This window comes from Triturus cristatus, chromosome 3_1 (genome assembly GCF_964204655.1).
Source record: "Triturus cristatus chromosome 3_1, aTriCri1.1, whole genome shotgun sequence".
NCBI classification, from domain to species: Eukaryota; Metazoa; Chordata; class Amphibia; order Caudata; family Salamandridae; genus Triturus; species Triturus cristatus.
In genome coordinates, this window is record NC_140583.1 from 292,709,761 (window position 1) to 292,724,795 (window position 15,035).

General features: G+C 48.3%; 1 long non-coding RNA gene across 2 annotated transcripts in view; it reads right to left on the minus strand.

Annotated features, from left to right (window-relative positions):
• The window catches only part of LOC146860123 (uncharacterized), a 574,096-nt gene that overhangs the window by 150,742 nt on the left and 408,319 nt on the right, over positions 1-15,035 (minus strand). For both annotated transcript variants that reach the window (XR_014978794.1, XR_014978795.1), the window contains exon 3: positions 2,081-2,131. This is a non-coding gene — a long non-coding RNA (uncharacterized LOC146860123). The remainder of the gene's footprint in view (positions 1-2,080; positions 2,132-15,035) is intronic.

A 15,035-nucleotide genomic window follows, 5' to 3' on the forward strand; every position in this document is an offset into this window, starting at 1 on the left:
CATTGTCGACATTGCTAAGTTAGCATGAGCTTCGTTGCCATGAGGCTGCTTTTGCGCACAACACTACATGCGTTTATTTTGCAAGACTTTGTTTGTGCCCTTTTCACATGGGAGCGGTCTCTGCTGTACTCTGAGGTTTAGTGTGCACACGATGTACAAGGTCGATAAACAAGGCCCCTTGTTATTCTGTTCTGGTCAGTCCCTCGCACCTAGACATAACTTGACACACAGCTGCACTACTGAAAGTTGTATACTTTAATATTGCAGCGAAGCTTGTTGTTCACACACTTGGAGCAAGACCTTTCCAGAAAGAAGAGCTGTGCTTGTCCTGAGATGTAAACCTTTCACCTAGGCCTTGAGGTATGGGGTCTACTGGCAAAGTCCAAAGGTCTTCTTTTTTATAATAAACTATATCTTATCACGGGGAGGGTGTTTAGGCACTGTAGCCTTTTTCCACTGTCTTTATAAAATGATATCCCCATTTGTATTCTATGTAATTGGGAGAATGCTGACGATATTGTGTTTATGCATTTTGCTGCTAGTAATGGCACGTGTACTGTACCATAGAACATGTTAGTTAAAATAAACATTTTAAACTATACCATGACTCTGAATACTCTTATTGTGGACAAGTATGAGTGAGTGACTGAGTTGTCTTGCTCCCTCGATTCCTGAGAGAGTCGGGAGTGTTTGGGTTGTCTAATCATTGATTGCTTCGCTGTTAGTCGGAGAACGAATGAGATACTATTGCTAGTTGGTTTTTGGGATTTTGGGCACTGAGGTGATAGGTTGGTACACCTCTATCTACCAAGGTCCTGGTTTCCTGCGCATAGTTCTGTATATGTGCAGAATCTCTGCAGCAAACCGTTGCGACCGCCAATATATAGGCATGGGGCAATGCTTTCTGTGGCAGCGGTTGTGTTGTCCCAGCAGCCGCCCCTACCCGATTAGCTCTGTCGGCCGCGGCCTGGAATGCATCTCGGTTCCCCGCACCGATGCGTGTTACGCCTCGCGGTCCGATAACACCGCCAATGCAGAGACAAGGGGTAATATTATCTGCAGCGGCCGCCTGCCGCCCAATCCACTGCCACAAGTACAATCTGGGGTCCCGGTTGTACCACTGAAATGTAGGCCTCACCTCCGGCCTCATCTATCCGTTCAGGCCCAGGGTGCTCGCTCTGCGGCTCGACACAGCCGCCGATTGCCCGTTGTCTATTTCTGCAGGCGCGGTTGAGGTGACCCTGGTGTCTCGACCATCGATCACCACATCCCACGAGTGCAGCACATCAGCACCACGGCTCCCCAGCACGCTGGGTCTTCGGCGCATCAGTGTCTGCCGTCCTGGTCCAGGCGCCACCTCTCAGCCAAGGCTGGGGATCTCAGGGCCGCAGTGATATTGCCGCACTGCACCACTCCGCTCGTACTAGGTGCGATTTTGGAACAATTACCGGGATCAGTAGAGAATGAGCAATAGTCGCATGTGACAGAGGTGTAATTTAAAGTGCCGATGTGGCAGGATAATTAACGTTTTTCTGCTGAGCTACGGGAGCTCCACCATGTTGGACTGCCTCCATCGTCTTAGTTACTTCATGAGTAGTAAGGTAGATAATAGCCAGTCTGGAGACTAGTTTTCATTTTTTGAGTCCCCTCCATGTTTGAATTCAGAGTATCCCATCCGTCTCTCTGTCTTCTTTCTCTTCCTTCAGTTCAGTTTCCTTAGTTAGAAGCAATCAATGTTCAAGTTTGACAACTATTAGGAAGAAGAAGCTGTTTTTAGTGCGTCATCTTGAACAAGTAACCAGTGTTTGACGCGCTTGCTCTGAGGCGAGTAGTGTTCCAGCGTCTGTCCGGATCAGGAAGCAGTGTTCCCTTTTCGTGTCGGAACTGAGGAGTTACGAGTGTCTCTCCTGCAGCTGTTCAAGTTTGAGATCAGCCGCTTCCTCCGGAACATTAAGCTAAGTACAATGAATAAGAACGAACTTGATGTATGAATACTTACTGAGTTGACTATTGTTATTGTAAAAGGCAGTCAAAGTCACAAATTCATTTTTTAATCTTTGAACTTGATTATTACACTCACCTTAAAGAAACGTAAAACAAGCTCAACTCTCGTGGTGAACTACCATTTGACCTAAGAGAAAAGAAAGAAAGCAGGTTAATTAGTTCTCTTGAGTGAACATAAGAAGTATACAGAATACATATATAAAAACCAGCCCTATATCATCAGAAGGGACGTAACGTTCTAATCTTTATGGGTATATAATAACTTGTTGAACATAAAATATACACATTTACTATAGCACAAGAAAAGTTTATTTTTTTATGTAAATTATTTTATTATGTTTTCTCAGTTGTCCTGAAGTTCTAAAAGAGCATTAGACCAGAGTTATCACAAACTGGGAGGTGACAGCACACCAGAGAAGTGAGACGAGAACCCAAGAAGATTAGGCAGTCTCTTCTTATCCCCATCCCCTTTCTACCCCTTGGAGCACTCTGTCAGGCAATTAATTAATCTTTGTTGATGGAGAGGGTTTGGGTGGGGCATTAGGAAAGGACTTCATTCTGCTCCTGTGGAATTACGCCTAGAGCATTCTCACACCAAGTCCTCGGGACACTTTGGTAAGTCCAGGCACAAGAAAAATACCAAGAAGTCAAAGCAGTCTTCGACTTCTTGTCCGTCAGCCAACTCGACAAGGGAGCATCGGGATTCAAAACCTGGTTCCTCGGAGCGTGCGCCTGGGACGACTCCGCACTTCCCTTGCTTTCCAGGAGCTGAAGCGACCCCTGTCCAACTGAAAGAATTCTATGAGGCCAAGCGCCTCAACTTTAGGCACCCCGACTCCTCCGACGCGCCTTTGGGTCCCGCTGGGTCAGAGGAGACCCATTCTGGTTCGGCACCGGCGGCTCCGCAGGGATCCATTCCTGCATCCGGACTGGCACCGGCCATAACACCTCGCCCTTCCCTGGCGCCAGCCCCGATGTCAACACTCCCTGCACCTGCGGCGCCCACCGCCAACACTATCTTCATTGTAATTCCGACTTTGAGCCAAATGGGTGTCGCATATCTCCGACGCCAGCAGGGGCTTTGCCTCCTAGATTGGAGCCAGAGCCCTATCCCCTTGGGCGAGACCTCGGCGAAGAATGGGAGAGGTCGCTGGACCCTACAGAATACCAGGCCTGTGAAGAAGACCCCAATATGGACTGGTGTGAGGAACTAGATGAAGCCTGTAGACTGGATACTTCTCTAGATACTGGTCTGTGGTATCCCCCTACCATGGATACGGAGGAGGGAACCTCGTATGAAATCGTGGTGCGGAGAGCTGCTGAGGTCCTTGTCCTTCATTAGCCCTCGATGGCAGTCAAGACTAACATCTTGACAGAGGTGTTATAACTGGTAGTTTCCTTGTCTGAACCCTTACTCCCATTCAATTGCGCCCTTACTGATATCCTTTTAAGGACTTGGTCCAAACCCAACACAGGGGCTCCTGTGAATAAGACGATCGCGTGCCGCTACCGTCCGCCCCAAGCGAACCAAAGTTCCTCACCCAACACCCCACCCTGGAGAGCTTGGTAGTCCAAGCCTCGACATCCCAAGGCACGTTCCCTACCGCTCTCCCAGACAGGGAATCCAAAAGGCTGGACTCCTTGGGGAAGAAAATATTTTCTTCCGCCAGCCTAGCATTGAGGTCTGTGAACACTGCATGCCTTTTGTGCCGTTACTCCCACTCTTAGTGGGACACAGTTGCGCAAGTGCTGACAGAGGTCCCGCGGGAGGCGTGGGCTGTGCTCTCTCAGGCTGTTGCAGAAGGGAGGGATGTAGCAAAGTTCACAATACAATGTAGACTCGACATAACCGACTGACTGGGCAAAGCGGTTTCATTGACTAAGGCCCTGAGGCGCCACACCAGATTGAGGATGACTGGCTTTTTGGGGGATGTCCAGCCTTCCCTTCTCGACATGCCCTTCGATTGCACCTGTCTTTTTTGAAGACAAGGCAGATTTGGCGATTTAAGGACTCTCGGACTATGGCTAAGTCCTGGGCCTCTCTGTTGCCCCACATCACCACCAAGCTGCCATTCGCTCCTTTCATGACTAAGGAAGGGGCTACCATCCCCGTAACTTTCCTCCCAGCCACCGGGCCACACTTGCTCCCCTGACTCTGCGTAGCGGAGGGTGCGATAACCACAGACCTCGTAGGTGAGGCAGCCAGCGGTCTGATCATTCCACCATCCCTCCGGCAGCTGCAACCACCAAACCTTTCTAATCTGCCCCTTTACCACTACAAGTATCTAATTGGCGACAAGATTCACCATCATCTGTCCCACTGGCTGTCCATAACATCGGACAGGTGGGTTTTCCCAGATTGTCTGAAGGGGCTACTCCCTCCCATTTGAGACTACCCTGCCCTCCATGCCAAGTTGCGGATCTCTTAGCCAAGCTAGCCATAAGGAGGGTTCTGGTGCCAAAAGTAGACTGTGGTTGCTATTCCTGCTACTTTCTGGCCCTCAAAAAGGACAAAGGCCTTCGCCCTATTCTATATCTCTGAGCCCTTAATTTCTTCCTCAAGAAGGGGAAATTCAAAATGCTTATGTTGGCTCAGGTCTTGAGTGCCCTGGGCCCAGGAGACTGGATAGTAGTGTTGGCCTTGCAGGACTCCTACTTCCACATTCCTGTTCTGCCTGCACACCGGTGCTATCTTTGGTTTACTGTGGGCCACGGGCATTTTCAGTTCAACATGATCCTTTTTGGCCTTACCACCTCCCCTCGAGTGTTCACCAAGGGGTGCAGTATTCCCCTATATTGGCGACTGTCTGTTGAAGGTGGGCTGGCTCCAGGCTTTTATCTCCCACATCCAGGCTAAGGTGAACCTCCTGCACTCACTGGGGCTCACTGTTAATATGCCAAAATCACATCTAATTTCCTCTCAGATGCTCCCTTTCATAGAAGCGGTTCTGGACAATATGGAGTTCGGGCTTTATCCTTCCGAGCGACAAGTCCAGAATATTTAGGCTATGATACCGATGTTTCAGCCTCTATTCTGAGTTTCGTTGAGACAGACTCCGAGCCTGATGGGCTTCATGTCCTCCTGCATCCTGCTGATGACACATGCCCGTTGGCTTATGTTGGCTCTGCAATGGGACCTGAAATTCCAGTAGGTGCAACATCAGGGGAATCTCTCCGACATGGTCTAGATCTCTGAGGGAATTGAAACTACGATTGGGTCAGAGGCAAACCCCACTCCCTTGCCCAATCAGATCTTACAGTATTGAAAGATGCATCACTCCTGGGATGGGGCAGCCATCTGGGAGTGGTGGAGATCAGAGGACTCTGGTCTCTGCCTTCTCGTGGCTGCCTGACCAACCCTCAATGTTCAAGTCCCCTATTGTACATAGTTTTCTTAATGGTCTTGTTCACCTTTTTTCCTCCTTCGCCATTTATCATGCCTCAGTAAGACCTTAATCTGGTCTTAACATTCTTTTTTTTTCCTTTTTCAAAACTTTATTAATCAACAAAGAGTTTACATGGCTAATTGAGAACCTGGCGCCAAAGGCGCGCCTAAGGCAAGCCCGACCGCGCCCGTCCGCGGCCAGACTGCGGCCAGGGCCAGAGACTCTGCCCGTTTCATCATCTCCCGTAGCCTAACATATAGCTGTGCAGATCTGATCTCTCTCAGGCCCCCACCCTGTCCGCACCCTTCCGTTTTGACACTGGGAGAACCCAAGGTTGATTACTCATGCCTGCACTGTGAGTTTTCCCTAAACACGGCTAGTCTCACCAGATGTACTACAAACTGTATTCTAAAACCCACTCCATCACCTTTGACAGTTAGATTAAAAGCTGGGCTGATAAATTGCAGATCATTGCCCAAACATGCCTTAGATATTTTTCAGTCCATCGCAGACTATAACTGGGATCTTCTGTTTTTGACTGAGACCTGGCTTCGAGATGACACTAATCCCGTTTTGACCTTAGCTATCCCGGAAAACTATGGCATAGTATGTGCTAATAGGCAGAAGGGTAAACTGGGAGGTGGAGTAGCTATCATTTATAATACGCGTTGGGAGCTCGCAGTTTCCAACTTTGTGCAGGTGGATTCCATAGAGGGTCTGTCCTTTTGTATCAGGCTCTCTGCGTCTTCCTCCTGCTCTGGTCTACTGCTCTATAGATCTCCGAACTCTAGTCTTAGCCACATTTCCACTCTTGCTGACTTCATTTACCAAGCTAGCATACGTTACTCTAATTTTACAATGTTAGGTGATTTGAATCTACATGTAGACGATATCTCCTGCCCGCACAGTTCGAACTTTATTTCCACATTAGCTGGCTGTAACCTAACACAATATGTTATCCATCCGACTCACAAGGCAGGCCACACTCTGGACCTGATATGTTCTAATCTTCCCGATATTACAGTCCTTGCCCCACTTCCAGTGATATGGTCAGATCACTTCTTGATCCCTTTTCAACTCCAGCTGATTAGTTCAGAGAAAGCCACTTCCATCCCTAAAGAGTTTAGTAGGAATTGGAAGAAAGTCACTGCAGAGTCTCTAACGCAACATCTGAAGGACTCCATGCCCACTCCCTCCAACGATCATAAGGTCGGCATCTCTAACTTGAATAGTTGGAAAGGCGGCGCACTTGATTCTCTGGCTCCATTGAAAGCAGTAAAGTCTCATAGATCATCCCCTTCGGCTCCTTGGTATTCGGAGGAGCTTAGACTAAAAAAGTCAGAATGTAAAAAACTCGAACATAGCTGGAGACTTACCTATTCTGTGGAAAGCAAGCTAGACTATCGTTCAGCTCTCAAAGAATACCGCAGACTCCTTATTGAAAATAAAAGAGATTTTCTAGCCGACAGAATTGACAATGCTAAAAACTCTTCTAGGGAGATTTTCAAAATTGTTAAGTCCTTCACCGACCCACTCGCACTTACTCATACCCACCTGCCCTCACAGATCCTATGCAATAAACTCTCTGAGTTCTTTGAGGACAAAATTGCATCTATCTACGCTTCCTTCCCTGAGTCTCATGAAGTATCCCTGACCTCAGAGGACCACTATTTGAAGCTGGCCCCTAGCACTGTGCTCTCAGAGTTTGCTGAAATCCCGGAGGAAGCCTCACTCCTTGAATTGCAGAAGTGTAAATCCGGTTCCCCAAGTGACCCTTGGCCAGCCAAACAATACAACACCCTTGCTGATTTCCTTAATCCCCATTTAAATTCCATCTGGAACCTTTCGTTTAGACTGGGCCGTTACCCGGCTGCGTGGAAACACGCCTTTCTTTTGCCCATTCTAAAAAAAGCCAATGCAGACCCAGAATCCCCTTCCAATTATAGACCTATCTCTCTTTTACCCGCTCCTGCAAAGATCTTAGAGAAATTGGTCTATCAGCAACTGGCCGGTTTCATAGAATAACAGCCTCCTCCACGATTCTCAATCCGGCTTTCGTCCCGGTTATAGTACGGAATCAGCCCTAATTGAATTGGCAGACTCTATACGCTGGGCGGTCGATGGATGTTCTAAGGCGGTATTAGTGCTGTTAGATTTGTCTGCAGCATTTGACACAGTCGCCCATCCCATTTAAATCATCTTAAGACCATTGGCGTGCAGGGTACAGTGCTGAACTGGATATCGTCCTTTTTATCTGACCGCAAACAACAGGTCCGGACCCATCCGTGCCGCTGGGCTCTGCCCTGAGCCCGCTGCTTTTTAATGTTTATTTAACCCCGTTGGCAGAATTCTCTACATCTGGGATCAAAATTATATCATATGCTGATGATACCCAGCTTCTGTTTACCTTTAAAGCTGTGTCTGCCGCCACTTTTGATCCACTAAATGAGTGTCTCAAGAATATTGCGGCCTGGATGGACCGCAATTTCTTGAAACTCAATGCAGATAAGACCGAGATCTTATTTTTCAACCAACCCTCTCCTCTTTCTTCTAACTTGTGGTGGCCGGAGGAACTAGGCATCGCTCTGGTACCCAAGGACTGGGTTAGGAATCTGGGTGTCAGATGGGACAAACATCTGTCCCTTGCCACGCAGGTTCAAACGGTGGCTGCCGCCTGCTTTGACAAAATTAAAATCATCAGGAAATTTCTTAACTATCTGCCCAACACAACCCGAAAAACTGTGGTCCACGCGCTGATAACTTCTCATCTAGATTACGCGAACGGCTTATACATGGGTCTTTCATTAGGCTTGCTCCGCAGACTTCAGACCGTACAAAACGCTGCGGCCCGCTTAGTCTGCGGTGTCCCACTACGACACCATATCTTCCCGTATCTACGACTACTACACTGGCTACCCATTGCAAAGCGAATAGAATTCAAGGCTCTGACATTCGCTTTTCGGGCAGGCAAAGGACGAGGGCCGGACTACCTTAGGAGGAGACTCTGTCCTTATTGTCAATCTAGACCTCTACGGTCCAATAATAAACTCCTGCTTGCCACCCCTTGGTTCTCAAAAGCCAGATCAGGAGGTAAAACCTTTGAGGTAGGAACCACCCAATGCTGGAACAAACTACCCCTTCATTTACGCTTGATTCAGTCAGAAAGTGAGTTTCGCAAATCCCTCAAAACCTGGCTATTTAGCTGACATGACTAGTTGTTGCACCGGCTTCTGCCTCGCTTTCTGTCTACTATAGCGCCGGGACACCCCGTTGGGGTAGCTGTGCGCTTAATAAATGCCTTATTATTATTATTATTAATTACAGTTCGTCATAACAGCATCACACCGTAAGAGACAAGACCTGTATGATTAATCCCTCCAGTAACATCCCTGCGTAGTTCTGCTAGTCAGCAGCGCCCCCCATCCCTCCACCCGCCCCCCTCCTGGTCCCATCCTGTTTCATCTGTCCCAGACCATCTGTCCCCTCCTCATCTCTGTTTCTTAGGTATATGGTAAGAGGTTCCCAGATGTCTTTAGGTCTGTGTCTCGCCGGCATAAGCTTCCAATATGTGCTGAGTTGTTCCTGACAGCGGGCAGCGTCCAATAGCCACGCAGTGTGAGTGGGTGTTGGCCTTCGGCCCCAATGTATCACAACTGTGTGCTTTGGTAATAACATCAAAATTGCAGCTAGATGTCTCTCTAACATAGCCCAGGAGACACATCACAGGGTCTAGCGGCAAGTGGCTCCTAATACTTCAGCTAATTGTGGTACACACCGTCTCCCAATAGCGCGCCACCCCACGGCATCCCCAGGCCATGTGGGGAAACTGGGCCTCGTCTGCCAGCAGGAGCTGCAGCTCGAAGCCTCCCCAGCCACATTCTATGCAATTGTAAAGGTGTGCGGTACATTTTGTGGATGTAATTAATATGAATAAATCGTAGCCTGTCATTCGGGGATAAGCGCTCTGTCTGCCCACTGCAGTATTCTCAACTGTCTGTCGGGATCTCACATCCTAGCTCCCGCTCCCACGCCTTCTTTGCTCCAGAGGTGTCCAGTTGAGAGGCCTTCATTGTAAGCAAATAATGTCTGGTAACAAGCTTCTGGGAGGGGGGTTGTACATGTGTTCTAGTGCCGTGAGATTAGGGGTGGTCTGGGAAGGCATCATATAACGCATGGCAGTTCGCTCTAAATTAATAGTATAGTAGCATGTCCAGCGCATTAGACCCTCGCACTGAAAGGTCAGTCAGAGATGCCATAAATCCATCCTCTGGAAATAGGTCGGCAAGTATTATTATTCCCAGTTCAGCAGCTCTATTAGCTCTGTCCTGTAGAAGGGGAAATAGTGGGTTATCCGCCAGTGGGGCTGAGGAGGCATGTAATATTGTGATCCCAGCCTTACGACGGAGACCAACCCACGCCCATTTCATGCACTCCACTGGATCTATTTCATCTTTGGGTGCCTTGTATTGTTGGAACAAAGCCGTTGTCAATAGCCACCGGGACGCCCAGTCCCGCTCGATAGCCTCATGCGACTGAAATGGAGCGGGATATAGCCAGTGGTGTAGGAAGCACGCCTGCGCGCAGAGGGCATACAGCTGCAAATCTGGCACCTCACACCGCCACCCGCCGGTGGCTGCGTCAGCAATTCGTAGCTCACTCCGGGCTGTCGCCCAGCCCAGGTGAGTGCAATAGAATTAGACCGTAGCCTCTTGAAAAACCGCGTCGTAAGGGGCATTGTTATGTTGGCAAATAGATATAAGAATTTAGGAAGTACAATCATCTTTGCTATTGCGATGCGACGAACGAGGGACAGAGGTAGCTTGGTCCAGACTGGAATGCGCAACTCCAGCCAACCCATCGCCTGTCCATAATAAGCCCTCCATATCTCATTCACATCACTGCTTAACCCAATACCCAAATATTTGACTGGTTTTATGGCCCATCGATAGGGATATTCAATTTGGCATGGTACAGTGGCAGCCATGAGTGGGAACAGTGATAACTTTCCCCAGTTGATCTGAATGTCCCCCATATTATAACCTTGCGCCTCAAGGGTTCCAGGTTGGTGCTGGGCTCACAGATATACAGGGTGATATCGTTCGCGTACATTGACACTAATAATCCCTGGGTAGTGAATCTAATGCCATGCTCTGCATGGTGCTGTTGCAACCTCACAGCCAGAGGCTCCATGGCCATTACAAAAAGCAGGGGAGACAAGGGATATCCCTTTCTAGTACCACGAGTAATGCCAAATGGTTCCGAAAGTATTCTTTTTAACCGTACCCAATCCGTAGGTTGGGTATAGAGGAGTTGGGCTTTTCTCTGTAGTTGGCACTGAACCCCAGTTGTGCCATTAATGCAAAAGCAAATGGCCACTCCAACGTAACAAATGCTTTTGTGGCATCGAGAGAGGCCGCCATAGTTGGTAGTGAGAGATGGTGATGGTGCATGACTGCAAAGATAGTGCGTAGGTTAAGTGATGTCCCGTACTCAGGCACAAAGCCTGACCCATATGATTAAGGGCAGAAGTGGCAGCAGACGGTTCGCCAGAATCTTTGCGTATATTTTAGCATCGATATTTGTTAAAGATAGGGGTCCATAGGAATCGGACTGCACAGGCGGCTTATCCGGCTTGAGTATCGTAACAATCATAGCTTCCCGCAGGGAAGGGGGGAGTACCCCTCTTGTCAGCAATTCATGATACATCTCAATGAGATGCGGGATTAGCACATCTGCATATTCCTTACAAAAGGCGGGAGTAAGGCAGTCTGAGGCAGAAGCCCTTCCGGCCGGTAGTCTAGCGATGACTTGGACTATCTCTTCCTGTATTACCGGAGCATCTAGAAATTCCCTGTGCTCCGATCCCAGCCAGAGCAGCTCAATAGTGTCAAAGTATTCTGATAAGGCTTTTTGACCCACGTTTGAGCCCGCGGTGTATAACTTGGCATAAAAGGAGGACATAACTTCTGGTATCACAGTTGGAGAGGTAACCAGTTGCCCATTATTATCCTCCAATTCTACCACATAAGCTGAGGCGTGTGGTTCGCGCAGCAGCACCTCTAGGGTCTTGCTAGGTCAGTCTCCTTCCCCGTATCGTCATGCCTGTGCCTTTTTCCCCAAATAATTGACCTCCCTCTTGGCTTCATCAAAGTCTTCGGATTTCTTTGCTCTAATGTCTGCCAGCGTAGCCTGACTCAGATCAGCAGTCTGCGCCAGTTCTCATCTGCCGATCTCTGCCTCCAATCTACTCAAGGTACCCCTGATTGCCTTCACCACTCCAGCCTGCTTTGCAATACACGTCCAACGTATCACTACCTTGAAAACATCCCATAATATTGATGGTGACTCAACTGATCCCGCATTGTTTGCGAAATAGTCCATAATAGCAGCGGGTATCTCCTCTCAAAACGCCCCATCCCGCAGGGTGCGCGGTGGAAGCCGCCAGGAGAACACTTGCTGGATTGTCCGTGGCATTGTTAGCACAATCTCACCTGGGCATGGTACAAAAGATTCTGTAGGAGGTGGTCCACAGTCAGTGCCTGTGAATTATGCCGTCTGACGCCCGAGTTGTCTAGGTGACATATTAAAGACATATTAAAGTCTCCACCCCACACCACTGCCCCTGGGCCACACCTCATCGCCTTCCTCCAGATCTTCAGAAACCCGGGTCAACTCCATTAGGCCCCTACACGGCCACCATCATGTCATGGGCTGCTGGTGCAGAGTGCCAGCAAGAATTACATATCTCCCCTCCTTATCTATGAGAGTGTGAGTTGTGCGCCATTGCAGGCCCCTCTTGAGTAGAATAGCAACCCCCTGCAGTAGTTAGAGTAGACAGATGAGTAGTTGTGCGCGAAGCCGAGATTCCGTGTTTCCTGTCAGGTGCGCCTCTTGCAAGAAGCACACATTTACCCCCTGCCTAGCCAGGTAGACATGCACCAGTCGGGACTTCCAACGGTCATTCAGACCCCAGACGTTTCACGTCAGACACGTTATCTTAGCCATGGTGTCCGGTGTTCCACATCAGCATGCCGCAAAGTGATAAGGTGTGTTTTATTGCGCGGGAAAGAGGAGGACATGTATGCATGCATGTGTACTTGGTGTGCTGCGGTGTCGTGTCAAACCCAATGGTGATAAATCTAGCCAGCTTGCTTGTTCGCCTCCCAGTGAAGAACCACCCCCTCCCTCTCTCATCCCACAAACATTACCCCCTTCAAAACTGTAATCCAACTCCCATCGCCCCCCGCCTACCCACACCAACTCCCCAATTAGGTTTTGAATGTCTTCCTGCCCACCTTCCCTTACCCCAACCCAGCAGGTCCATCTCAGAGACTTTCGGGAATTATCCCACAGGGCACAGTCTCTACCAGCGGTCTCCCCTGTTGCCAAGAACAAGGTGGCCAAGCCATGTCAGCTCACTAGGACTGTTTATATTCCTAAATATTATTAAACTGTGTTCCGCATTCGAGAGGCGCTCTGTACATATTCACGTATGATTTTTTAAGAACAAATGTTATTGATATTTTCTTTGTCCACATGATAATCATCAACAATGATGTAAATAGACATTGTATGAAATGACATTGACCATCATGAGCTAGACCATACAATTGATATAAAAGGCAAAACCAACTATAATTAGAAAAACAAAACAAAATTAAGCATGATGAATAGACTGCGGCGTTGTGAAGCGTTGAAAAATTGTCTTCGTAACATGACCAGGGTACTAATGGCAAATTATCCAATCTAGTCACTGCTGACACATAATGGCAATATGCAGACACCGATTTTAGTTGTGAGGCAGTACCTTTAACACTGGGGATGTAGGTGGCGATGGCTGTGTCAAAACGATTCCTATATAATTTGCCCAGTGTTGCCATATACGTATATGCTTGTGTGGGCACCCACGGGCTCTAAAGACTGGCTCTTCCAGCCCCATTCAGAAATCCAATCCGCGCTTCTATGCAGGCAGTGGGGGTGGGGTGGACTCTTTCCATAATCAAGCAATACCTCGTTTGGCAATAGTTAGGCCAAGAAACAACAAATGGCATTTAGATCTATTTACCCCGATGTCTTCCACTATATGTAAAAGCGCTATATCCGGTGTACTTGGTATGGTCCATCCCAACACTTCAGCCAGACAGCTGCTTATACCCTTCCAAAATTTGTCCAGAACCGGGCAGGCCCATACTGTATGGAGGAAGGTAGCTTCTTCCATGCTACAGCAAAGACACTGCGGAGAAGGAATAAGGCCTGCTTTATAAAGTCACAATCGGGTGAAATATATCCTGTGTAAATATTTCAACTGTATAAGTTGTAGTCTCGAAGAGATAGCAGCCCCGCAGGGGAACTCCAGGATCTCCCTCCAGTCATCATTATCCAGTGTACCAAGATCTTTTTGCCAGGCTTCCCTAAAGGACGTCAGTGTTGATGCACTTTGGGTGACCAATGTTTAATATATTTTAGAGATTTTATGGTCTATCAGGTCACCCATGGGGAGCTTTCCCTCTAATGGATTAAATTCAGGGAGGCTGGAGATCCCCTTACAAGAACTGTGTCTTTATTTCTTGATCTGGATATTTCTTGTTGGTCAGTCACAAAGACCCCCAGGTATTTTATGCCCTCATGGGTCTGGGAAAAATCAGAAGCCCAGCTATAGGTGTAGGTGCCACAAGATGGATTTATTGACATGCATATATAATCCGGAGGTTTCGCCAAAGATCCGCATGATCTGCAGAATGCGGGTGCCCGATCTTTGTGGATCCGAGAGGAAAAAGAGAACATCATCCGTATAAAGTGCAATAATATCAGAGACCTCCGCTGACCACTCTAAGCCTCTGATTAAGGCATCCATGCGCACCCAGGCTGCCAACGGCTCAATGGCTAAGGCAAACAAGAGCAGAGTTGATGGGCAACCTTTGCGGGTGCCGCGGGTAATGGGAAATGGGGCAGAAACTCTGCCGGATACACATACAGAGGCAGTTCAGCCTTTATAAATCATGCGAATATAAGATAGAAATTTGGCCAAAATTGAGGTGTTGTAAGAGAATGAAAAGATACGTCCAACTGATGTAGTCGGAGTCAAATCCGCGATCAATATCCGCCAGCAAAAGAGCCGCTGGGTGACCAAGACGGTCCACAGCAGCTATCACAGTATGGGCTCGACAAATATTGTGCCGTGTGGCCTGTCGAGGCATGAAACCGGCCTGGACTGGATGAATAAGGTCAGGGAGGTGCACCAACAATCTAGTAGCGAGCATCTTAGCTATGAGTTTCGCCTCAATATTCAATAAAGATATTGGTCTATAAGAAGTATGTAATTCTGGCGGGCGCCCTGGTTTATAAAATACGAATATTTCTGCATGCCTCCAGTCAGGGGGCATAAGTGCAGTCTGTGCCACCTCCAATATGGCCACGAGACAGTGAGGGCCTAATAGTAATGCATAGGCTTTATAAGAATCACAGGGAAAGCCATCTGGGCCTGATGCTTTCCCCCAGTACAGGTCCACCACAGCCGTGGTGAGTTCCTCTAAGGTTAGTGGGGCTTCGAGTGAGTCTTGAGCCTGGTCAGAAAGAGCTGTGGGGGAAGGTCTATAAAGAACTGATCGATGACAGAGGCGTCAAGGGTTTCCTGTGCTGTATAAA